The 24,769-nt window shown below is 34.9% G+C and overlaps 1 protein-coding gene across 3 annotated transcripts in view; it reads right to left on the bottom strand.

Annotated features, from left to right (window-relative positions):
* The window catches only part of LOC129750145 (uncharacterized), a 531,649-nt gene extending 507,769 nt beyond the window's left edge, over positions 1-23,880 (bottom strand). For 2 of the 3 annotated variants that reach the window (XM_055745386.1, XM_055745388.1), the window contains exon 1: positions 22,968-23,880. The gene's annotated coding sequence lies outside the window, so the exon portion shown is untranslated. The remainder of the gene's footprint in view (positions 1-22,967) is intronic. The other variant, XM_055745387.1, reaches the window with a different exon arrangement.
* Positions 23,881-24,769: the final 889 nt, after the last annotated feature.

The raw sequence follows: 24,769 nt of genomic DNA, 5'->3' as shown, positions 1-24,769 counted from the left end.
CAATACCATTCTGAGGTTTATTTATTTGTCTTTCAAATTATTCTAAGGAAAACGTAAACTTGAAAAATAGGCGACCATTTTTTATTACTTTGATTTATTTTTTACTTCTTCTCGACTTCGATCTCTGGAACAAGAGACCCCTCGAGCTGGGTCTGAGGGTCTGCCTGCTACTAGGTAACTGTGAGGACGTCGCGGATTTTCGAATGTTCACCTTACTGATATGGGCTATTGTAATTAATGGAAAACTTTTTATTCAGGATATTTATTAATTTTATTAATGAAAATGAAAAAAACCAAAACTATTCAAATTTAATGTGTTTATTGTAAAGTGTATGTGTGTGGGGTGTGTTTGCGCAAACTTTTGGTACGTACCGCTGCTCCTGATGACTACGATGACGCTGCTTCCATTCAAAATGGCGAGCTCGTCAGCTCCTATGCCACTCTAACGTGCACCGACGGAAATCTGTGCACCGGAACGATGGGTGGGAATGACCAGTCCGATAGTAACGGTCGTATCTGGTCGCGTGGAGTTCTGCTTGCTAGGCGCTTCTCTCATAAACGCAATCGACTGACCCGGGCTGGCCCGATTGGTCAAGCCGAGAGAGGCCCTCCTTGGGAATTAGGACCCTTTTTCGGTCCGAGGGAATCCTCCTTGATAATTATGGCCCGCAGACCAGAGGATGTCGATGATCCTTTACGGGTTAGACGTAACGGAAGCAAAGTCCGTTAGGCCGTGGGAGTGTGACGGGTGAGTTTATTTTATAAAAACAACCAAAAGGTCCTGTGGACGTATAAAAAAACCGTTACCAAATCGCATAAACGCTGCGGCAACTTTCCAGCATACTAATGCTTCTTGCAAGGCCTACCTGAATGCTTTCAACAGCCTGCTACTTCCGATATCACTTCCACCTTACAAAAAACTTTGAAGATTTTCCAACTCACAACTCCACTTGAACGTTTTGTCACACTCGCCGCCTAGATTCAAATGGCCGAGTATAGCCAGGGAAACCGCCAATTTTTAAATCAAAATGGGGAGTTGATAATGCACAGTAAAATGTATTCCACACCCATGTTCCACACCTTTTTCTTACTCCGACAATTTTCCTAAGTCCCACATGTGTTCTTGTGTACAGTGTGTTGACAATTTTCAGTGTGTTGAAGATTAATTAAGATTACAATTCCCAAACTAAACTAATAACAATATTGACATTCTAACTTACAAATTTTAGCAATGTGAACGTTCACTCAATTATTTAAACGGCACCAACAAAAAAAAAACATAAAGATTTTGTAACGAACGGTTACATTTTTTTATATTTGGAAACCATAAAATTGACTTTGACAAAAACGACTTATTAAGATGAATCTATACTAAAGTAGTCAGATTTTTATCAGCACGTATCCAGACCGGAAAAATCTGGAATAATTTAATTTTCAAAAACTGACGAAACCGGGAATTTGATTTAAAAATTGTCGACCAAAATTTCAGGCAATATCAATAGCAAAAAAGAACTTTTTAAAAAGTCCATTCAAAGTTATTAGCAGATTTTAAATCGTATTTTATGCTTCCACAAAACCTTTCATGATTATATTTATAGAACTTACTCAAAAATTTACGTTTTATATGCATAAATAAAATAAATTTTCAAAACAATTTGAATTTTTTGTGCGGTTAGGCAAAAAAGTGAATAAATCCGAGCATTTTCCAATAAAATCCGATCAACCGAGCCGGATCAGTTTTCTCCAAAATTTTGTATTAAATATCCGGGCAAACCCGAATTAAACCGTGCAACTTGGCAAGCTTAATCTTAACACGATGTGAGCTGTATTTTTTTTTTCAAATACTCCAGAAAATTAGTTTTTTTGGCCACCAGCCAATTTGGCTTTTTGTTTTTGGCCCACCATCCAATCTCATTTTTGAAATTTGGCCAGCCTGTTGGAAAGGTTGGCTATCCATGGTCTAAGGGAAGCTAGTATCCCAAAAAAAAAAAATTAAAATAAAATAAGAAAAAATAATTTCTAAGCTTTCATTATGATTATTTTTAAAAGAATTTGGTTTACATTCTGATCGGCCTCACTAAAATTATTGATTTTTTTTAAACTACGGGGGGCAAGGTCCCACTATTTTTTATAACATTGAATAGTTTTCTCTACATTTTCATCATTTGAAAAGGGATAGTTTCACTGGCGTCAATATCATCATTTGAGGTTGCCACTTGCCTTATTGAGAGGGTTCCTTACTAATCAAATATATAATACTACCCTGAATTCATAAAAATAACAGAGTTCAAGCAAGTTTTGACGCTACGAACCGATGTAAAAGTAAAAAAAAGTGGCAGGGAGGGAGAGGTATGTTGTTACGACAGTTCAAACAAATTAAAAGCATTAACTTCAAATTAAGAACACCCCAAATAACACTGTTTGATTTATAAGACTCTTTAAGCCTCCTCTAAAACTTAATCTTGGTCTTGTAGCGGATTATAAAAACTGAAACGTTGCTTGGAATCAGTTTGATGGAACTCGAAGAGATGATGTATTGCAATGAATGACACATAGAAACTCAATTGAGCATTACTTGAACAGTCAAGTCTTTTCCAAAAGCAAATTTAGCGTAAGTCACAATCAGTGACTTTATGGAATAGTTGAAAACATTGTAAGCAACTTGTAATCAACTTCAAACAAAAACAAACAAGTTTTGATATGAAGTGATTGCACTGGAATACCTTTTCCTTTTTCCAAAATGAGAGTGCAGGATGTATGCAAACTCCCTTATTTTTATATGGCTTGATGATTTGTTGTAAAATTAAGTCAAACCGCTAAAAATGCTTATCAACCGTTCATAATTAATTACCCACCCAATGTAGCTTCTTCCCTTCTGAGACGGTTCTCGAATCTTCTTGTTTTGACTTCATTTTGAACTTTAAGAGCATACTTATGTATTAGACTGGCCCATAACAAAAAAAACTTATATTCCACGAGGCATCATCTAAGTTGGTGCTTTTAGGTGAAAAAATGACTTTCTGAAGGTTTCAGGTCATTTGGCAGAAGCCCGAGCTGGCGCAAAGGACTTGAAATTTGTATGGAGATTTTCGGCAAAATGCATGAAAAATCGACATACTTCCTCTCTTTGTGATCTAAAACATGTTTCCAGTATGCCAGAAAGATCAGAATTTCAGGAATTGTATTTCAAACAAATGGCTTAAATAACCGTTCACGATATATCGATGAAATGCGAGAAAAAACCTCACATTCAATTGCAAATAACTCATCACAATCAACTCGTATCGCGTCACAATCTTAAACAAACTTGTTTGTCATTGTTTGAACTACAATTTTTGAAATTCTGAGCTTTCAAGCATATTGGAAACATATTTTAGATCACAAAGAGTGAAAGAATGTCGATTTTTCATACATTTTGCCGAAAATCTTCAGACAAATTTCAAGTCCTTTGTACCAGCTCGTGCTTCTACCAAATAACCTGAAACTTTCAGAAAGTCATTTTTACTCCAAAATGCATCAATCTAAGTGGAGCCACGTTGAAAAATTTCTTTGTAAAAATCATCCCATACAAATTTGTGTCAGTCTAATATGTTTGCATTCCAAAACAAGAGTGGCTCCAGAGATATTTGTTTCGAGCCATCTCTTGGGTATCAATTTGAAATATATTTAGATCAAGTTCACTGGTGTTGAGAAAAAGTAGTAGAAATTTGACATTTTGAAAATTTTACAATGCAAAAATGTTTTCAAGATCTTGGGGTGTTGTATTTTTTTGCAACACTGTTTTTATTTCCGCCGTATGTGATAGAAATATTGCTATTTTTGCATCACAGCATGCGAAAATACAATACGTGTTGCAAAAAAAGGCCACAGATCTTGAAAATGTTTTTGCATGGCAAAATTTTCAAAATGTGCCGTAAGTGTCAAAATTTCTACCACTTTTTCCCAACACCAGTGAACATGCTCTTACAACTTCTAAATATAGAACAGGCTTTGATAAGTAGGCGACATCCTAGGGATTGGCAATGGCTCCAGACAAGTATCTCTGGAGCCACTCTTGTTTTTTAATGATTGTATATGTATGGTCTTAAAGTCCAAAACTAAATTAAACTTTAACCTGTATCAAGCAAAAATTGACCCAGAATAACAGGAATATCATCCAGCAGACAGTTTGATAATTATTCCTGGAGGATTTAACAAGGAAAAGGTATCGTCAAACGGAGCATCATGCAACAGCAGGGCATGATGCAACATTTGTGTACCACAAAAATTTTAATAAAATTTAATAAAGTTATCATTGAATGATAACAAAATGATGACGACATAGTATCTCCTCACATCGTGAGATAGATTTCAAAAGTTTTTTGTTCTCAAAGAAAATTAAAAAAAATTAGCAGCATATGTACAAATTTTTACATTTTTTGGTGCCGTAAAAAACTTTATTCAGTATTGTGAAACCTAGGTCAGGCAAAAAGAAATTTTGTTGAAGCATTTTTGTCGCACTTTTCACTTTTCGACTGAAAAATAAGCACTTTTTGAAACGATTTGTAATGGTTTTTAATAAAAATTCGTGCCAGAACCAAACAAAATCAACAAAGCTGTTGTATCATAGATGAGGCATACTCAGTTTGGTGAAGCTTGTAAACTTATCCAATGCAAAACTCTCTCAACGACTTAAAAAAAGTTTTAAGAATGTTCATTCTAATGAAACAAAATTTGATGCCTGCTCACTGGTCGGTGATTTAATCAGATCAATTTGACATTTGAGTGCTTTTTTTATTTTTTTCTTTTGTTTTCCACCCTGGGGTGAAACCAATAGTTGTTCTGACTGCGTCAATTTGATATCTCATAAACCTTAAAACTTTTGATGTACAATCGGTACGATTATCTGCGGACAGTAAATTTTTGGAAGCCTCTATGTTGCATGATGCCCCAGTTGACGGTATTTTGTAAGGATTGGCTTTGAATAAATTTGTTCAATATTTGCTATGATCAGTTCGATCTAAATTCTTTTTATGTTGGAAGGTTTTTAAAATTGCTGGTCATCAAAATGTATTCTTCGAATGCTACAGCTTATGGAACTGTGTAAGCGCAAATTATCAGAACATAATAGTTTTGTTAAGACTACACAGTAGATAGTTTTAGTAATCGAAAGAAGAAGATTCGTGAACCGTCTCGAAAGAGGGAGAAGCTTAGTTGGATGGGTAATGAATTATGAGCGGTTGTAAAGCAATTCTAGCAGATCGACCCAATTTTCCCCTTTTACCCACCCGCTCTTTTCCAACGAACTCGTGAAAAACGATGCACATTCGGCACCGGAGAAGATTTGCTAGTGCAGATAAATAAGTTTTCATGTGAGTATGGAATTGAGCCGCTCGTTGTTTCCGAGAAGTTTGCGGTTTAATCGGTTTTACGTTTCAGCTTGGAAAAGTTGAATCATCAGCAAGCCTGGCTGACTGTGCATCTATGAGGAATGGGTTTAGCGCTTTATGGATTCAGCTAAAACGAACAAGCCGGCACTGCCGGATTTTACTGTAACTAGAGAGGATATATCTAAGTTTTTATTGTATCGTAATCGATTGCTGGTGGAATTCGTTTCCGATAGAAAGACGTGTGTTGCTATACAATAAGTTCGGAGAGTACTGGTGTGCAATACTAAAGCCTTAAGATAAATCACTGCAAAATTTTTTAGAAAACTTATCCGTTTCAACTGTGATCGATGTTTTTCCTAGGGCTCGAACTCGCGGACATCAGCTCAGGAGACACTTACCAGATTTTCAAAAATTTGAAAGATATGAGTTTTTTGTAGTTGTATGATTTTCAATATATTTTCGAACATTGTAGCAGCAATAATAACAGCTGCCTAGATCTGACTTCTACTGACGCTAAGTAGAAGTAGAAGTGAACATTCCATCTATTGTTGGTGAAATAATACCGTAAGATGAGGTGAATCAGGACAGATTCCGAACTCGTAATATTTTTGTCAAATTCAGCTTTTTCAGTTCACTTTCTTCAGATGGTGTATTTTGTGGACATTTACAAAACTCAATCAAAGAAAAAAATGCACAAAAACCATTATTTAACTTCATCTTTATTCAAAATTATCTCGACACTCAGCTCTGAAACTCTTTGCGTCTCGGAAAAAAGTGAATTTTGTTGCGTTGTGTTATTTTTATTGCATATAACTGTTATTAATCGTATTTGATTTATGGCTACAAAATATCAAATTTAATTAGCGGAAAAATGTGCATGTCAAACCACATGAATCTTTGTCAAAACCTAAAAAAGTTTTAAATTGTTAAACCCTATGGTGAACTCTCTTGTACAAAGCCATCAAAATATTTTGATTGAAAAACAACATTTATTTTAATGTTCGAACTGGTCCAAAATTACGATAGAAGCCCTTCCTGAAATAAAAACCTTTTAAACAATTTAGAAAAGTACGGCTGAGATACGAACGTTAATAATTTACATGTTTTAAGAGGATGATTCCAAACTTTTGGCCAGCAGTGTTGGTACCACAAACTTGCTATCCAATTGAATTGAAATCAACTAGGGTGGGTGTTCCTAATTGGTTACCAGAACTTTTTCAGCACGTATCCGGACTGGATAATCCGGGCAATTTTTTTTTTAAATCTGGCAAAATCCGGGCATTCTATTTTTCAATTGACGACCAAAAATCCGGGCAATATCTGGAAATTTTTTTGTCAAAACCCAAAAATTACTCAAGAAAAATCAAGATAAAAAAAAATTTAAAAAAAAATCATCAAAGTTCATAAACAGATTTTAAATCGTATTTTAGGCTTCGAAAAATCCTATGATGGTTATTTTTACAAAATCTGCTCAAAAAATGTTGGTGGCTAATTAAAAAAAATTTCAACACAATTAATTTTTTTTGTTGTATTTGCCAGATAAAGTGAAAAAATCCGGGCAAAATTCGAGCATTTTTCAATAAAATCCGGGCAACCGGGCCGGGCCAGATTGTTCCCAAATTTTGTATCAAATTATCTGAACTTTAATCAAACATACAATTTAGTTTTCTTATTTCCAATATTGTTAAGGCAAAATCAGATTGTTTCAAAATATGCCCTAATTAAACGGGATTCTTAGCATGTTTCTTAAAAAAACACTTTTTTAGAAATGGAAGAATAAAACTGAATTATTCAACCGATTTTTTGACATTTTTTTTATTGGATTGACCTGAATAAGTCCTGCAAAAAGAAACCATGGCTACAATTGAATTTAAGGAAGCTTTTGATGAAAGCCATGGTACTATTTAGAAAGAGAAACTTAAGAGGCATCCATTAATAACGTAACGCTTCTAGGGAGGAGGGAGTAAGCTCGAGCGTTACGAATTGTGACATAAGGGAGGGGGGAGGTAAACTCATCGTTACCTAACAATTTATTCCTCAAAAATGCAGTTTAATCGCGTTTAATTTGTTACGTCACGTAATCAATAGATGCCGCTTTATCCATATTCATGTTGATGAGCATGAGAATCAAGGCCGTGCGACTGGGGGGGAAAAAGTTTAGGGGTTTAACCCCCCCCCCCCCCCCTACCATGGAGATTTTTTCCAAGTTAAATTTTCACCGTAGTATCGAAAAAATACACATTAAAAGGAGTTTAAAAATAAGTGTTAACACGCAAGTCGGAAATTTGGCTCGCCTCCGGCGGAATTTACTATTAAATCTCAAGACTAGACATTTAATTTTACGACAGAAGTGTAACTAAACAAGAACAGAGTTTAAAACGAACCATTTTAACTTCAAAAATAATTAATCGATCACTAATCTTATACATCGACAAGTTGGAAACCATGCAACAAGCGTTTTACTCTCACAGAATTAGCAAAAAAAATAAAAAATCTTTTATTTTTTACCTTATACCTTATACCTTTAGCTTTTACCTTTACCTTTTACCTTATAAAAATTTGATTGAAATAGAATCATTTATGTCTTCAACAATGTTGTGCTGATATGAAATTTTGTTGAAGAAACCAATTTCAGTCTCAATTATATTTTTTTTTATTTTCTCAGCATCACATTTGAGCAGGTTTTAATAAATTACACAGTCCAAAAATTCAAAACGTAATTTTGACTTATTTGGGTGCCCTGAATCAAAATATGCAATTTTTCTATCAGCTTTTGTTATTGAAATAACTTTTCAAAACAGATCAAAATTATTTTAGAAAGCAAAACTTGAAAACAAAAGCATAAAATCTAGAAAAAAAATATTTGAATTAATCATCGATTTTCATCAAGACTTCAAGTCACTGAGTTCTGCGATAAAAGTTATACAAGTTTTCTATTTGTTTACTTTTTCTCATTTAACCAATTTGTAAAGAAGTTTTACATCAAATGGAATTAGGTTCTGACAAAAATGTCAAAATTACTTGTAATGATATCTTTCCCAAGTTTTAAAAATTGTTGAATATTACTTTTTAAGAACATACATCTTCATCATCAAAATATTATTTCTTATTTGAATGAAATATAATAAACGAAATCTGAATCATATTTCTTCTTAAATGTAGGATTGATAGTTAAACAGTTATCTATTATTGATTTCACTCAAAACTGACACATTTTAAAAGTTCATATAATCAAAACTAAATGTGCTAGTTCAAATTTGAAAAAAAGATTCGAGTTCAAAACGCTAAAATCCACCAAACTTATCTTTAAAACATAACACGAAAATTCTGTTCTCTTGAGTTATCAATTAAATTCTATTAATAAGTTTTTATAATGGTAAATTGTGTTTATTAAAAAAATCCTTCTTTAATGTAAAAAATTTCATCTTTTTAAACTTAATAATTTTTTTAAATTTTCAAATTATTTCACCAAATTTTATAGTACAGATTTTTTAAATTTTGAAAAAAATTCATCGAATTTTAAAGACAAACTATTTAAATTGAAAAAAAATATTTTCGATAAGTTAGTCTATGTTTTTCAATTTTGATTTTTTTTTTAATTCTAAAACCATAAACTTGATTCTCATTTCAAATCGCGATTAATTTTTTTTTTCAAATTCAAAACATCACAGCGGAATTTTTCAATCAACTCTTCAGTTCAAAATGAAGAAAAGAAATGTCAATTAAGATGAACAGTATATAGCGATTATTGTCATTTTCCTAACAATTTATCATGGTTAATGTTTTACCTGATCTGAAATTTATTTGAGGATTCCGATTTTTTAAGTCTTTGTTATGGAAATATTTATTTCAAATTTTCAAATTAAACTGCTTGAAAATTATTTTGAAGCAGATTTCTAGTTCAGCCTAAAGAACACCATTTTGAAAGTTTATCATTGACTTCCCGAAAATATCATTGATTTGAAACTTCCATTGTGATTTGTTTTGGGATTTTTTTTATCAGTGAAATTTATTATTTTTTGAGTTTGTGTGATAATTATGAGTAAAAAAATTGTTATGAATGCATTTTCTTCTTAGTTGTGTAATTTTGGTATTATTATTATTTTTAGCTACGTTTGAATTTCGAAAAACCCCCCATAAACGGGTCCTTCGCACGGGCCGGATGAGCATTGTACAAAAGTTGAAAGAAAATCGTTTTGCACTAGATCGATTTAAACTCATTCTATGTTATGTGTATGAAGAACTTACTGAACTTTTGAAATAACAAATCATGATGCTTAACCTACGAAAGTAGGAGAATATATGCCTATCGAGGCCTACAGCCATTTCACGAAATGGTTGACAAAACAACAAATCTAATCGTCGCATTTTGAGGGTTATTCGCTTTGAACACAAGGCATGAAAGAGTTTTATTAATATACAAACTGGAAATTTGAAAAAAAAAAAAAAACACATGGTTAAGTAAGACTATTGATGCAAAATTTTAAAGTCTTTATGAAGGTTCAGTGATGATTAGAATGTGGTTGTAAACAATGTTTTTGTAAAGCCATGCATGTTTTTTATCAATTAAATTTGAAATCCAAGCTCTAATCTACATCTCAAAAGAGACTTGAAGATCTCAAAACAGTTTTGATAAAGTTTTTCAAAGGTATGAATTGATTTCTAGATATGGCAACCCTTACTTACAACTTTGTCGCATAAAAATTATCAGTTTCATGCGTTTTCAATTAAATTTTACAAAAATATTACCAAAGAAAGTGATTTTTTTAAAAAAAACATCAATAGGTGCATAAAGCTCGAACGGCTTGAGGTTGAACGATTAAGACAACTTTTACATTAAAATAATTTTCTCGAAAATTGCAGATTTGAATGTAATAACCATGGCAATGTATAGAAAACAGATGTTTGTTCATGTGTAGTTGGTTTTTATGCACAAATTGATTATGTCTTCGATAACATCTACAGATTCTGCTTCAAAGGAGCATATAGCCTGCTACTCCCCTATTAGATTAAACGACACGAATTTCAGTTGAAAACCTGTTCGAGCCAGTGCATATTGACATTATTGATCTTCTAATAATTATTGGAAAAAACCACATGAAAACTTCTTAAAGTGTACAACAGGAAAAATCAAAATTCGTTACATATAATGAGCGATGACAGTCCAAAGCTTCTCAATTTGTCCTCATATCGAAGACTAATCTGAAAAATTCCATACGGTAGAAAACTATTCAAAGGTCTTTTATCCAAGCACATGATCTACTTCCGTTTAAAAGGGTTTTTTTTTTAAGTAAATGTGCTGCATAACATTTCTCACTGTTGACTGAATGTTTTTTGAAAAAAAAAGAACATAAAACGAGAGGTGAAATCCTTATTAGATATAAGAAAATGAAATCGAATAAAATTTTTTCATTTTTCAATTCTGGAGTATTCCAGCTAAAGTTCAACTTATGTTAAAAAAAAACTTGAACAAAATTCAATGCCTTACTTCAAGATTTTATTTTTAGACCGAAAATTTATCACTTAATTTGTAACCTCCTCCTCTCTGTACCATCCTCCATGACATACAAATGTTTCGAATACGGGGGCAGCTCTTGATCTTACGACCCTTCCTTTCGGAAAGAGCTGTTTATGGACGATTGAAGGAACCATCTTCCGAACAAGTGGGGGTACATATTGATATGTATAATTCAATTTCCTTGCCATTCAATGTATGCTCGGCAAATAAATTGTTTCACCAATCAAGATTCGAGTCCTCCCCAAGTTGAAGAAAGAATATTTCCCAAATGTAAGCTATAGTGAAATCAAATTTCCGGCATCCCCGGGAAGCTCGAAAACAAAAGGCAAAAGTTTACCGAGATATCATTTGCTTTATGGGTTCCACTCGGTTTGAAAAACATCAAAATGCACCGCAAATAGATAGCGAATTTTTGCACCCAGTCTATCCACACTCTGGTAACTGATAGCAGTCGAAGAGGGTGTGCATTAAGAAAATTTTGCGGTTAAAGTTTACGTTCGTGTGAGGCAAACATTCATTCATCAGACATGCCGCCCCCTTTCCCCTATTTGATGTTGGTCGATTTCCCCATTCGTTCACGGTTTATGTTTTTGTATATGACTAGCCTCTTGCTCCCCTTCAGGAAAATTCGAATGCCAGACGCGCTAGAAACAGTAAGTGAATAAAATTTATGACTTTTCGGCGCGAATTTCCGTTCGATTCCGAGAATTTTTCCTTTTTTGGTAGAAGGTTTGCAACGGATCATTGCATTCGATTTTGTTTCCTGAAACTATAAGTGAACGTTAATTTTTGTTCGGGTGAGTCATGATATTTTGATGCAATGGGGTCGTAATATTGATTATGGGATAACTTGGCACTCGAATCATCAGTATTGAAGCCTTGTTCAGGCGTTTCAGCGTTTGATGTTAATTATTGACTATATTCCGAGGAAAAACTAATGTTTAAAAACCGTATGAAAAATGAAAAGCTCTAATTTTTTTGAAGAGCAGATAGCTTTAAAAAGTTCTGTTATTTGTGATGTCTCTCTTACCATTTATTTAAAAAAAAAGGTTATTTAAGAAACAAAGTAAACTTCTAAAAAAAATGTTTTTTTATTCATTCAATATTAACAGTAGTTAAACTTGCTTCAACATGTAAATTTATAAAATAAAAAGTTTTTAGCGGATTAACGAATCTGATTTTAAACAACTTTGTGGCAGTCTTGAGGAATTAAATAAATCATATATCTATTTAAAAAAAAATCCGAAATCAGAATCTACAATCTCTATTTCAGACATAAGGTTTTTTGATGAAAATCCAAAAAAGATATAGCACTGTTAAATTTTATTGTTTGAATTTCTTTAAAATTAGGGAAGAAACTATAGTTCTATAGAAAATCTGGGAATACCAGTCAAAAGGGGCCTCGTGGAGTTATATCTTTAAAAACTTCGATCTAATTCCAGTCAAGCGGCCTCTCGAATGAGCATTCCAGAATTTTCCTTCCAAATCTAAGGAAATCTGGACATTTTTTTAAAAGTTGGTTAAAGCTTTGGGAAGCTTTCAGCACATCAAACAATTGATTTTCAATTTTTTCGTGAGGGATATTTTTTCCATCTTTAATTACCATATTCGGCCCATGATCATCTTCTGGAATGACGTTTTTGAGCTTAATAAGTTTTTGTAAGAAGACTTGCAGTACTGACAACTTGCTTTAAAACTTTTGACATCGCGCAGGGAAAAGCTAAATGAAAATACACGTAGTAGAATGCGCTATAGTTTTATAGAAATAGTTGTTTGGAAAATGTAAAGTTGATATATCTCGCTTTTATACAAGTGGATATGGATATGGTTGTACCTCCATTTTGTAGACGAAATTTTTGACTTTGATTGGCATCTAAAGCGGGCTGCCCGATGATGCCCGGTGATTGTAAAATTAGACGTAAAAAAGCACTGTTTTAGGTAATATTTTTAAAATAGCTCTGCAGTGTCACATTTTACAAACTTGAAATGTTCAACAAAGTGGTGTATTTAAATAAGAAAAACAACTATGTGCAACATATTTTTAAACTTAAAGTTAACTGAAAAAAATTATTATAAATGAGGCCCTTGGAGCCAAAGGGGTATAAGTGCATAAAAGTTTATTTCGAGAAAACACGCTTTTAAGTTGTTGTGTTAAGCCATTTTCTATATATTTTTCGAAAATATGTTTATGCTCTCGTACGTAAAAGTATGTAAATAAAGTTCGAAAAATCTGAAAAAATCACCAAATATAGTTTGAAATACGAAGAATCGTTTGGCATCATTAACTCAAAATCGACCATTTTGTCACTTATACCCCTTTGGCTCTGAGCGTCTCAAATAAACTGAGTTTTAAAGGTTAAATTTCTTACTAAGCCTTTAGCTATAGAGAATAATTATTTTAGAAACTTGACACCTGAGAAAAAGTTGTATAAAATATGATTTTAAACAAGTTTGTCGAAGACATCGAAGAGCTAGAACCTATAATAGAGAAGCAAGAAATTTTATCTCACTTGTAGGAGGATTAATCAGAAAAAAACAAAGTTTATCATTATAGAGCTAATTTTACTGACAAACTTCTCCGAAGACACCAATGACCTGAAATGTTAACCAAAAAAAGTTATACGCAACGATCACGTTTTTCGCATTTTTTACCATTGTGCAGTCCCAAATAACCAGAAATCGTAAAGTAGTGTTCATTGTAGATTGTATAAGAATCCAGTTTAGATTGGAATTGTATAAACATCATGTTGTAGCTAAACCAAGTTATATTTTACCGTTTAAAGTTTGTATAGTTCATAATATACGATAGCATTTTGTTTATCGTATCGAAAGATCAATAAAGTTGTTTTGAATCGCAGTAGAATTGTGTAAAGCTCAATATTTAACTCCACTGTATAATTAAGCAATCTTTCATGCTTGCGATCTATCATGACATATTATTTCCATGAAAGGTCGTACAGTAATCGTGAGAACATCGTATAATGGAATTTAAAAAAATCAATTCATACTTGTCATTCAAAGTCGCTAATTTAGATAAACTTAATCGGTAAATAATTGTTAATAATGCAATTCCTACGCTGAGTAATATCGTAATCATCTTATGTCAACAATTGCAGATTGTCGAATTGTTTAACAGTACAGTAAATAGCTAGCTGAATGCTATTATTGATTGTATTAGAATCGTCTATGAGATAGGTTGAAGTTGTATATCAAAAAACGGCATCAATAAATAGATTTGGAGTCCGAAACGATGCAGTCAGTGGTATTTTATACGATTAACTGATTTTTAAACAGAACTCTCAACTGTACATGAACAAATTTGCTTGTTTTTATCAACATGAAATGGCGCCGAGGCTTCGATACTTCCTCGATACTTCTAGGGATCGGAACGTTGTGAGTTAGAGAATGAGGGAAGATTGATCAACAACATATGCATTACCAAACCAACAGTTAAAGTTAAGGACGTTCATAAGACGATAATATGCTTACGCAGTATTTGAACATTTGCATTCAGTATGTTTATAACAAGGTTCATCAATTTAATCGAATACACATAAAGTTGTATATGGTTCAATTTTATTCGAAGTAAACACTATATTCAATTGTATTTATGTTCACGGCGATTCATAGTAAAATCGTAATAAGGGAAAAATGTAATTGCTTTGGGATACAGTAACAATAAATTTTATTAAATGGTGAAGAAAGTTGTAAAAACCTCAGGCTACCTGCTAAAGAAAATTGTAATCAAATTGTGCCTGTCTTACAATTTAGAAAGCTGTAAGTTGTACAATTCTAAGATTTTGTGCAAAGTAAAGTTGCTATCAAATTGTTGAAAACGCAATACAAAGTATTATATTTTCAAGGTGAGCAAAATTTGGTCCGTATATTGCCTCCACCTTGGTACGTACAGGCTCATATAGAATATTCTATACAACTTTTTCAGAGTGTACAAAAGTGTGTATATCTCATAAACAACAGAGCTCTACAGTTCAAATTGTTCACTGGGACGTGGGACGCTAGTTAATGTGCGAGAGAAATGCCGAAAACAACTCTATTCCGAAGTGCGGATTGAAACAGCCCAAATAACCAAAAGTTCTATAAAACAGGCTTTTAAAATCTTACTCAGCCCTGCTCGTGGGCTGTATAGCATTCTATTCCAAAGCTGAGTAGAAGGCTATTCGGCTTCTGTATGAAGCCTCGAATCAAAAAATATTTCTGGAAATTAAACATTGCGTTCATATTATTTCTATTTAATTTTTAACATTCTTATCTTTTCTCCTTGATATTGCCTCCACTAAAAATTATTCTTAGTTTAAAATTAGACGCTTTAAGAATGAACCCAATCCCTCAAGATGATAGCTGAGGACGTTACCTCTGTAGCATGGCCATTGGTTGGATTGCTGGTTATTAAAATACCAACATGAAATAATTTTCCATAGACTTCTCAAAGCAGTCCACCTGTGATAAAAAAAACATAAATTGGATCCAACCGAGTTTTGCAAATCACCGCAAGTGAGAAAGTCATATCTTAGTTTGAATTTGCTTTTCTTTTGATAATTTGTTGCGTAACATATTCTTCTTTCAGTTTGAAATAATGAAAGCTTGCATATGCAGCCAGTCAATTAGGTAGTGTTTCAGAAGTAGGTCGTTTGTTAGAAAATGTCGAATTGAACTTGAATCCAAATAACGCTTTTTCTCCTGATTTTTTTTTTAATTTTTTGAAATTTTTTGAGTGAATTCACAATCCTACAAAAACGTTAGAGGCTACTTACTTTTCAGGTGTTCTTGGAAAAAAGAGCTTGGTCGGTACAGATTAAATGATTGTTTTCAGTCCTGCCTGAGACAGCCGCCCACAATTATATCCGGTAGTTTTTTAGGCCCACCGAGAAGAACAAAGTGAAAGATCGTACTCGAATGAGAGTCTAGGATTAAGTGTATGAATTACGAAAAAATAAGTGAAATTTAACTTTAACTCAGAGTAAATTTTAACAAAAAAAAAAAAGAACAGATCGTAAACCAGAATTATTCTTTTTATTTTGAACTGATTGATATTTCCGCGATATATTTGATATTCGAGCGTGAAATGAGGTTCATCAATTACAAATAAATTGATCAAAATTGGCCATAATAGTAAATTAGTGTGAAAACTTTTTTGTGCTTTTTTTTGCTTGTACGGAAAAGTGAAAACCAGTTCTTGTGCGTGGGTACTGGCAATTGCACTTTTGCTGTTTACGTTGCTTGTGTGTATGAGTGAATTTCTCGGAAATAGCAACTAATTCGACACCTGCAATCGCTAGTGTAGTGCCTCCAACATTTGCGTTGGAACCTATTGATAAAATCAAAACAAAGTGAGATTTTTTGTGTTCCAGTGGCCAGTCGAAAAAAACTGATTTTACATTACATGGGCACTGAAACATCTTGTGCGATCACATAGCCCCCACAGAACCAGAGTGCACAACGTATGAGGAAATAGTAACGGTGTTGGGAAAATACTTTGACCCGGAACCACTTGAAATGGTAGAGTTGTGGAAAGCAGCTTGAAAATCAGTCAGTGTTGGAATACGCAACACAACGTGAATCGAAATATTGCAAGTTTGAAGACTACCACCTCCAAAGGGTTTGCGAAATCAGTTTGTGTTCGGTTTGCAAAATGAAAGAATCAAAGCGCGTTTGATTGAATAAAAAAGATTTGACGTTCGAAAAAGAAAAACAGGTGGCCGTTTCCATGAAGAGGCTGATTGAGGATGAAGCTGAACAACAATTACAAGGTCAAGAAGAACGAGATGATATCTGTGTATTTGATGTTTGCGAAATAAATGATGATAAACTGTATTCTAAGATCTTCGTTAACTTGAAAACAGGAGATAGCAAAATCAGATTTGAAGTAGATAGTGGATCACCAGTATCCCTTATGAGCATTGTTGACAAAAACAAATTCCTCTGTGGAGTTCCCCTGTTCGAAACAAGTCTTAAGTTAAAAAGTTATTGTGGGAGCAAAATTCCTGTATACGGTGTGGTCAACGTTAAGGTTAATTATAATGGGCAATCTAAGATCCTACGTTTGTATGTAGTAGAAGGGAATAGACATCTTTTGCTCGGCCGTGAGTGGTTGCATGAGTTATCCCTGGATTGGAACATGGTAATAACTTGTTCGAATGCAACCAATAATAATAATGTCTCTTACTCTTATAATGGTAATGATATAACACAAGTTTTGATGAATATGTTTCTTACGGTGTTTGAAAAAAAAAAAACAATTGGTCTTATGCAAAATGTTCATGCGTCATTGACTTTAAAACCTAATAGTAGACCTGTTTTTCTCAAAGCTCGCACTTTACCATTCTCAATAAGGAGTATCGTTGAAAAGGAAATTTACAATATGGTTCAAAATGGTGTTTTGGTGAAGGTAAACCACAGTGAATGGGCAAAATTATATCTCAGATAGGATTTTGACCACGAAAAATGCATATAAGTTTATATGCGATTTTAGCCTTACACGCATTATGCAATGTTGGACTTCCTCCTGACTTGTACTCAAACCAAGGCGGGTAAAGCTTCAGGTGGGTTCTTATACCAACGCACGGAATCGTCCATCTTGTGACAGGCAATCGTAATCGTAGGCATGGTAGACGAACAATTCGCTGTCAAAATACGCTCCGTCTCCACCCCCCACCAATGAGAAACTTTTTGTACCCCTTGCCTACTTTTCCTCAATATGCACCCACCCTACTGACCCAACCTGACTCAAACATTCTTGCATTGTTTCCAGCTTGAACAAATTCTTGAAAAGTTCGGGTACCAGCCATTGGTGCATTGGAATGAGACCTTCAAACTTTCAATAAAAGTTTTCCAAACATTTGCTTGCCTGGCAGAAAAAAAACAACTGATTGAATCAAAAGAGATATAATCATTTTGTTGATACTAACGGTTTTTCGGATCCAGTTGTACAAATTCGTCGAAAGATTCCTTTCCGGAACGACTTCGTTCCTCCATGGGGAAAACCCAAAACCACATTGGTTTGTTTTGGTTTCTCTTTCCCTTTTGGTCGGACAATTCGCATACTGAGAACAATAGCGTTTTGACAACCAACGATCATCGATGATGATGACCACAATACAAATGTTGTCATAATACACGATCAACTTAGCCAACACAGCATGTGGTTCAGAGTAACCCAGCAGTGTTGGCAGTTTATTCTGAGAGGATATCTCAGAATCTAATAATAAATAAGAACTGATTCTGAGTTTGGGAACCAGTTAGTTTTAAGCGACAAGATGATAATCGCTATAGAATTAAGTTATTGTATAAGGACTCGACGAAGGAAATAAACGATGTTTTAATCAATTCCAACACAAACCTGCGTTTGTTTACTCATATTTCAACACATTTTTTTTCGATACGATCAAAATGAAGAATATTTTATTGAAGCTGTACCTGAATAAGTAAATAATATCTCGTTGAGATGGGTTTGTGTAACAATTTTGATATGCTCTCCTGATCGGGTAAGGTTCGATTATGTGGTAACAACAAACTGACTGAAAATAAATGTCTACTAGTTGATGAATATCCCCTCCCTACCATCGATGAACTATTCACAAATATGGGCAGAAGTGTTGAATTCTCTAAAATAGATTTAGCTCACGCATATTTGCGAATGAAAGTGCGCACAGAAAATCAACCAATTGATATTGATCTTGAATTTTTTCAACCCACTCGTTTAATGTACGGTATTGCCTCTGGTCTCTCTCAGTTTCTGTAACAATACAAGGTATCAGGAGCAGTAGGTTGTTAGCCTAAAGTCCCTATCCCGCGATGGGGCTGCCATCTTGGACTTAGCTGGCGGGAGCCGCATTTCATAAATTCAGCCGCTTGCTGCAAGACAGACGCTGTTTGAGCCGCCCCTGACCTGGAGAACAGACGCTCGGTTGTTGTTGCACGCCGCCCCTGACCTGGGGAACAGACGCGTGCGGCCACCTTCTCAGTCTGCATGCGACCAAAGCATCCACCGGGGTTGGGTACCCGATCTCCGCTTAGGTTACTCGCATCCCAGCCGGCACCACGGGGAGGTAGAGATAGGAGTTGTGAATAAGAGGTGATATGACCACTATGGGGTCTCGTGTTGCACATTATCCACCGTTTACCAGCCAAACTCGACGACCTCACCGAAAGCTCCAAGGCAGCAGGTCTCAAAATCAATGTCGGAAAGACCAAGTCGATGGAAATCAATACAGAAAATCGTTCCAATTTCGTAGGAGCTGGACAACAGGTTGAGACAGTGGAGTGCTTCCAGTATCTTGGTAGCCAGATTACGCCTGATGGTGGTACCAAGAAGGACATCGAAACCCGGATCAGAAAAGCCCGATTTGCGTTTGCGAGTCTCCGAAACATCTGGCGGTCACGCCAGATCTCTCTACGAACTAAGATCCGAATCTTCAACTCAAACGTCAAATCCGTATTGCTGTACGGGTGTGAAACTTGGTGCACATATGCGGTGACGACGCGAAAACTGCAAGTTTTTGTGAATCGCTGCCTGCGGAACATCATCCGCGCTTGGTGGCCTGGCAACTGGATCTCAAACGTTGAACTTCATCGCCGGTGTCATCAAAAGGCGCTAGAAATCGAGATTCGGGAACGTAAGTGGAGATGGATTGGGCACACGCTGCGAAGAGATGAAAACGAGATTTGCAGAGAGGCGCTTGACTGGAATCCAGATGGGCATCGAAGAAGAGGCAGGCCCAAAAGCTCGTGGCGGCGAAGTCTAGCCGCTGAAATCCGCACAGTTGACGAGAACCTTGGCTGGCAGAAAGTGAAGACGCTGGCTCCGGATCGCCAGCAGTGGAGATCTTTTATCTCAGCCCTATGCGCCGGTCAATCGGCGCTGGACCCTTAGTAGTAGCACAGGGCTAGAAGTTGGTCACTTTTTAGTAACTTTGTCACTTTTTTCAGGCTGGTCACTCAAAAGTTACTTTTTTTGAAATTTGGTCCCTAAAGTCACTATTTTGTATATAATTTCCTTACAACTGAGCTTATTTTTTTAAACTTTTTCTACTCATTATTAAAAACATTATATTGTTTCACGTCCAGTGGTATGTATCTATTCATTAGTTTATTATTAGGTTATTTGTTTATCTTTTGTCTGACGGGTTCCTTTTTTTCCTTTCGAGTCCTGTGGGAATTCACACGACCTAAGTTGAGAGAATGGCTCAGATTCAGTAAGGAAGATTATTGTTTTGTTTTCCTTCGATATATCGCTTACACTTAAACATTAACATTATATGGATTACAATTGGAATTCAAACAAAAATAGTTTTTCGCCTAAAAATATTTAGTTTTTTGTTAATTTGTGACACTTTACCAAAGTTTTGGCATTCGTGTCAGGAAAAAATATTTCCTAAAGTGACACTATTACAACATGTTTAACCAAGATTTGAAGTGTTATGACTTTTAAAGCTTGAATTAGTTAAAAATAATTCTCAACTTAATTAAAAAAAATCAATCAAAATCTATACAGTGAACTGAATCACATGGCAGGAAAAATTCCATGCTCTTGGTTGTATTAAATGGAATGTAAACTTGTGTAAAGTGACTCAATTGAATCGAAAATATCAGATATTTAGTTTCTAAGTTCCCTTATTTCTGGACATTTTCGAATCATTTGGAAGATTGGTAGATAAGTAATTTTTGTACCTTTTTAGAGGTTTTCTGATATATTTTCTACAACATTGCAATAAGTGTTTCTTAGATGGATACAATATTTCTGAGGTGTTTCTTGGATCTGTTAATTTTTTAAAGAAATTGTCGTGTTGAATCATTTATGAATATTTTTTTGAACATCAATTTTTTTCTTCCTTTTTGAACATCAATTTTTTTCTAGTAAATCTTTCTAAAGATTGATATATGAATCATGCAATAAAGTCTGCAGTGAATCTCTTAGGAAATGTTCCATTTTTGTAAGTAGGTAAATTCTCTTTGAGTTAGTTTTTAATTTGAAAAATTATATTCTACCTTGAAGATAAGTCTCGTCAAATTATTAAGCCTTTTTGTGTTATTATCATCTTAATTTTAATTTTTTCGCTAAGCTTCTTTAAGTCATTGTCAATCTTCTGTCAACATTTTTGTTCTTTATCTGTTTCTGTGAATCTTAACTCAATTCCAAGTAAATTCTTTAAATTTTTCGTTAAACATGTGCTGGTTTTTTATTTGCGTTTGTAGATCTCTCACATATAACAATTTTGTTGAAAATCTTGGTTTCTGTCAATTTTTTTCGAACTGTTAACTTTTTTCAATATAATTTTAGACTTTTTCAACTGTTTTAGTGTCATTGAAAAAATTCTATAATGTATACACTATAGAATGAATTTTCAAAATTTGAAGGTTTTTTTTAAAAAAAAATGGATAAACTCGAAGATCTTGTCGGGCTCAGTTGTCCTAGTCTTTACAGTACGATCTTTTGGTTCCCTCCCATCGTTTCTTTAGAACTTTAGGATTCTGCGGTCGCTATTCTTTAATTATCTAAACTAATTTAAAATATTCCTCTTTTGTCCAACATATTGCTTTTCTACAAGTGAAGCCAAGAACCTTCCAAACAACGTTTTTCAATTATCAAAATTGTATTTGAAGCGTTTTGTTTTAGTTTTTAATGTCATTTTTTAGTTAGTTTTCGTCTTGATCTGGTCACTAATTTTACCCTAATTTCACTTCAAAGTAACTATTTTGCCCTACTTTTTTACCGCATGGGCGCTTCTAGCCCTGTAGTAGTAGTATTGCCTCTGGTCCAGCTATATTCCAAAGAAAAATTTCTCAGATTTTGAGAGGAATACAGGGGATTTCAGTTTTTATAGATGATGTAAAAGTAACTGGTGTTGATGATGAATTCCATATGAGCTCCATATTTGAGGTTTTACGTAGATTTCAAAAACATTTTTTTCGGGTAAATTTATAAAAATGCGAATTTTTTAATGACAAAATAGAATATTGTGGATGCGTCTTAGACCGCCATGGGGTGCACAAAATGCAGCAGAAAATAGCTGCTATTCCGAAAATGCCCAGGCCTCTAAACCGAGAACAAAGTGCCTCTACAGGATTGGTTAATTACTATGAGAGATTTTTATCCAATCTTAGTAGCCAAATCTACCCAATCTATAATTTGTAGAAAGATAAATCTCCTTTTGTTTGGGATTCTAAATGCGAAGCTGCTTTCAAATGGGTTAAAGTCGAAATGCAATCGCAATGAGTTTGTAACAAAGCACGATAGGCTAATTGGATATCTGGACTTTTGAAGGTACTTAAAACGCACAAATATGTCCTATGCTTCTTTTTTGGACTTTTTATGTTCGTTCAGAAGTCCAAATCAAGCACTTTACGAAAACGGTTTTCATTTCTTTCGAGTACCTTTTATTCAGCCAAATGTGAACTTTAAACATTCATGATTAAGTATCTTTGTGATTTTAAGTTACTCGGGATTGTTGTGCTTTTCTGGTGAAACCACTAACCCACATCTTAAATCAGTCCCTAGAACAGCAGCAATTCCTTGCCTTCTAGAAAGATTGCTTATGAGCTCAGTGATAAGCAAAATATTCTCAATTACCGTGGTGTCACATCACTAGCTGTAACGAGCAAACATCGTTGCATTTGCTTAGCATGTCGGAATATGATCTGTGAATATCAGCACGGATTTTTTGCTAAACGTTTTGTAACCACGAATTTCACCGTTTTCACAACATATTGTTTATCAGAAATAGATGTAGGAAACAATCGATGCAATTTATACCGAGATATCAGCTGCATTAGATTCAGTGTATCACTATATTCTCCTGATAAAATTGCAATTTTTTTTATGTGTTCGGCATCAAACTTATCCAACGAATCGCCGATTAGTTGGTAAAAGTGGTTTTGCAGAATTCCCTGATTTAGTTCCAGTCTGGGTTTGCCCAAGACAGCAACTTGGACCCTCTGTTGTTCACAATGTTCAGTAGATCAATGATGGGGCTGAGTAAGCTTTTTTTGTACCTGTTTTATTGGACTTTGGTTGCTTGCTACTTAAAAACATAAACATTCATGTATATATATATAATACTTACAATTTCTTCTATTTATTCCTATTGGAATACTTGAAATATCATAAGTTTAGATCATTGAAATTAACCAATTTAGTTGTTTTTGAGTATCCAATATGATTTATTCAAAGAAGATTTTTATCATCAATACACTCTTTACACACTCCAAGTATTAACAATATTTATTTTTTATCGCTCACATTATAAAACACTATTTTTAGTTTAATGACTTCTTCATAGCTTAAGGATAATTTGCAATCCACTTAAATGGAATTATTTGTTGAATTCTTTTGGAATTATTACAGCCCATAAAAGTGTCCTTTTGAAGGACTTTGAACGCACTAAATCAAGCCACGGTATGCGTTTCTAAAACTTTGCAAACTGCTCACTTTGAATCAACTCATCATCCATCTAAAAGACCATTAAACCGACCACATTAAATCTTCTTAAGTTTGAACCCACCGCAAATCAGCCGCTCACTAAATCACTTGGTTGATGATAGTTTTCAGAACGCGCATATCATTCGGCTTCCCACCCCCAAACTGGCGAAGGACTTGGGCTGGAAGAAGTCCTTGACAAGCGTGATCTAACCAGTGCACCTCGAAAGCGCGGAACCACACCGGTATGAAAATATTTACGACCGCCAAAAATTTACGTTCCACCAATACCACATACCGATGAACATTTCCCGCTGCGAGCTCGAAAGTTCGTAACGAAATGCGAAACCCACGACGACGACGACGACGACGATAATGACGCTGGTCCAGGTTAGGAACGACGACCGAAAAACAAACAAGATCCCGGAACGACCCTTCCGACGCGCTCTAGAATCGACACGAGACTAAAGACGGCCGGTACTGCCAAACGGTATTCTGGCCAGCCACCACGCCGTCTAAAAACCGCCCTACCGCGCGATATTCTTGTTGATGTCGGTCTTCGTCCGTGTCGGGCTTGAAGGGCTTGAAGTTCAGCTGGAGGATTCTACTATAGTGGGTGACTCACAACAACACTGGAGGGCGACGCAAACAGTCGAAGGGACCGGAACTCGGCGGTGGCCTGGGCTGAAATTGGCAAACCGAAGCCAAAGCGTGTGCTCACCCTAGAGAAGAGGGTGCGACGAAGCAACGAAGATGGAAGCTGGTATAAGAGCAAATCCGCATGTGTGGTTATAGTAAACATTACACGATTCATTCATCCGACCGCGTGTCGAAAAATCGGGCGAAAATCGGTTGGAGTTATGTTCTCTTACCATTTTCCTCAAAACTCTCAATCGATACAACTCCAGCAAAAATCCGAAGACAACTCTCGCAATCTCACAGATGTTAACCATCGAATTCCAAATTTCGCCGCCTCAACGGGAAAGAGTTTTCTCTAGCGAACAAACTCTCTCGCTTCATGGCCGAATGAATTGCTCCAGGATGAATTGCTGTTTTCATCGCTTCCACCCTCACTGATTGCCATGCTTGTTATGTGCAAAACATGTTTATGTTCTTCTGCTCCAAGTGAGAGAGTTTACAATTGGTTTTGTTTTGATTCTCGTTCGTAACATAGGATTCACAACAGAGATAGTTTAATGTGGGTGCTATCTCTCACAGTTCTCCGAGGATGTCGCTTGGCGAATGAGTGCTTAGATGAGATTAATAAAAATGAGAGTCACGGTTTATGCTGGCAGTTTATAGGCCTACAATCTGTAATCATTCAAACAAAAGGTGATAATGGTTATAACCATTACCCAGCAAGAAAAATATTCATTATAGTTCATTTTCCGCTTCGCAGCGAAATAAATCCGAAGCGGCCCGCCGCGAATTTATTTCGCTGCGAAGCGG

This window comes from Uranotaenia lowii, chromosome 2, assembly GCF_029784155.1.
Source record: "Uranotaenia lowii strain MFRU-FL chromosome 2, ASM2978415v1, whole genome shotgun sequence".
NCBI lineage: Eukaryota > Metazoa > Arthropoda > Insecta > Diptera > Culicidae > Uranotaenia > Uranotaenia lowii.
Note: the sequence above shows the minus strand (reverse complement) of the source record. Positions and strands in the feature narration are given on the sequence as shown.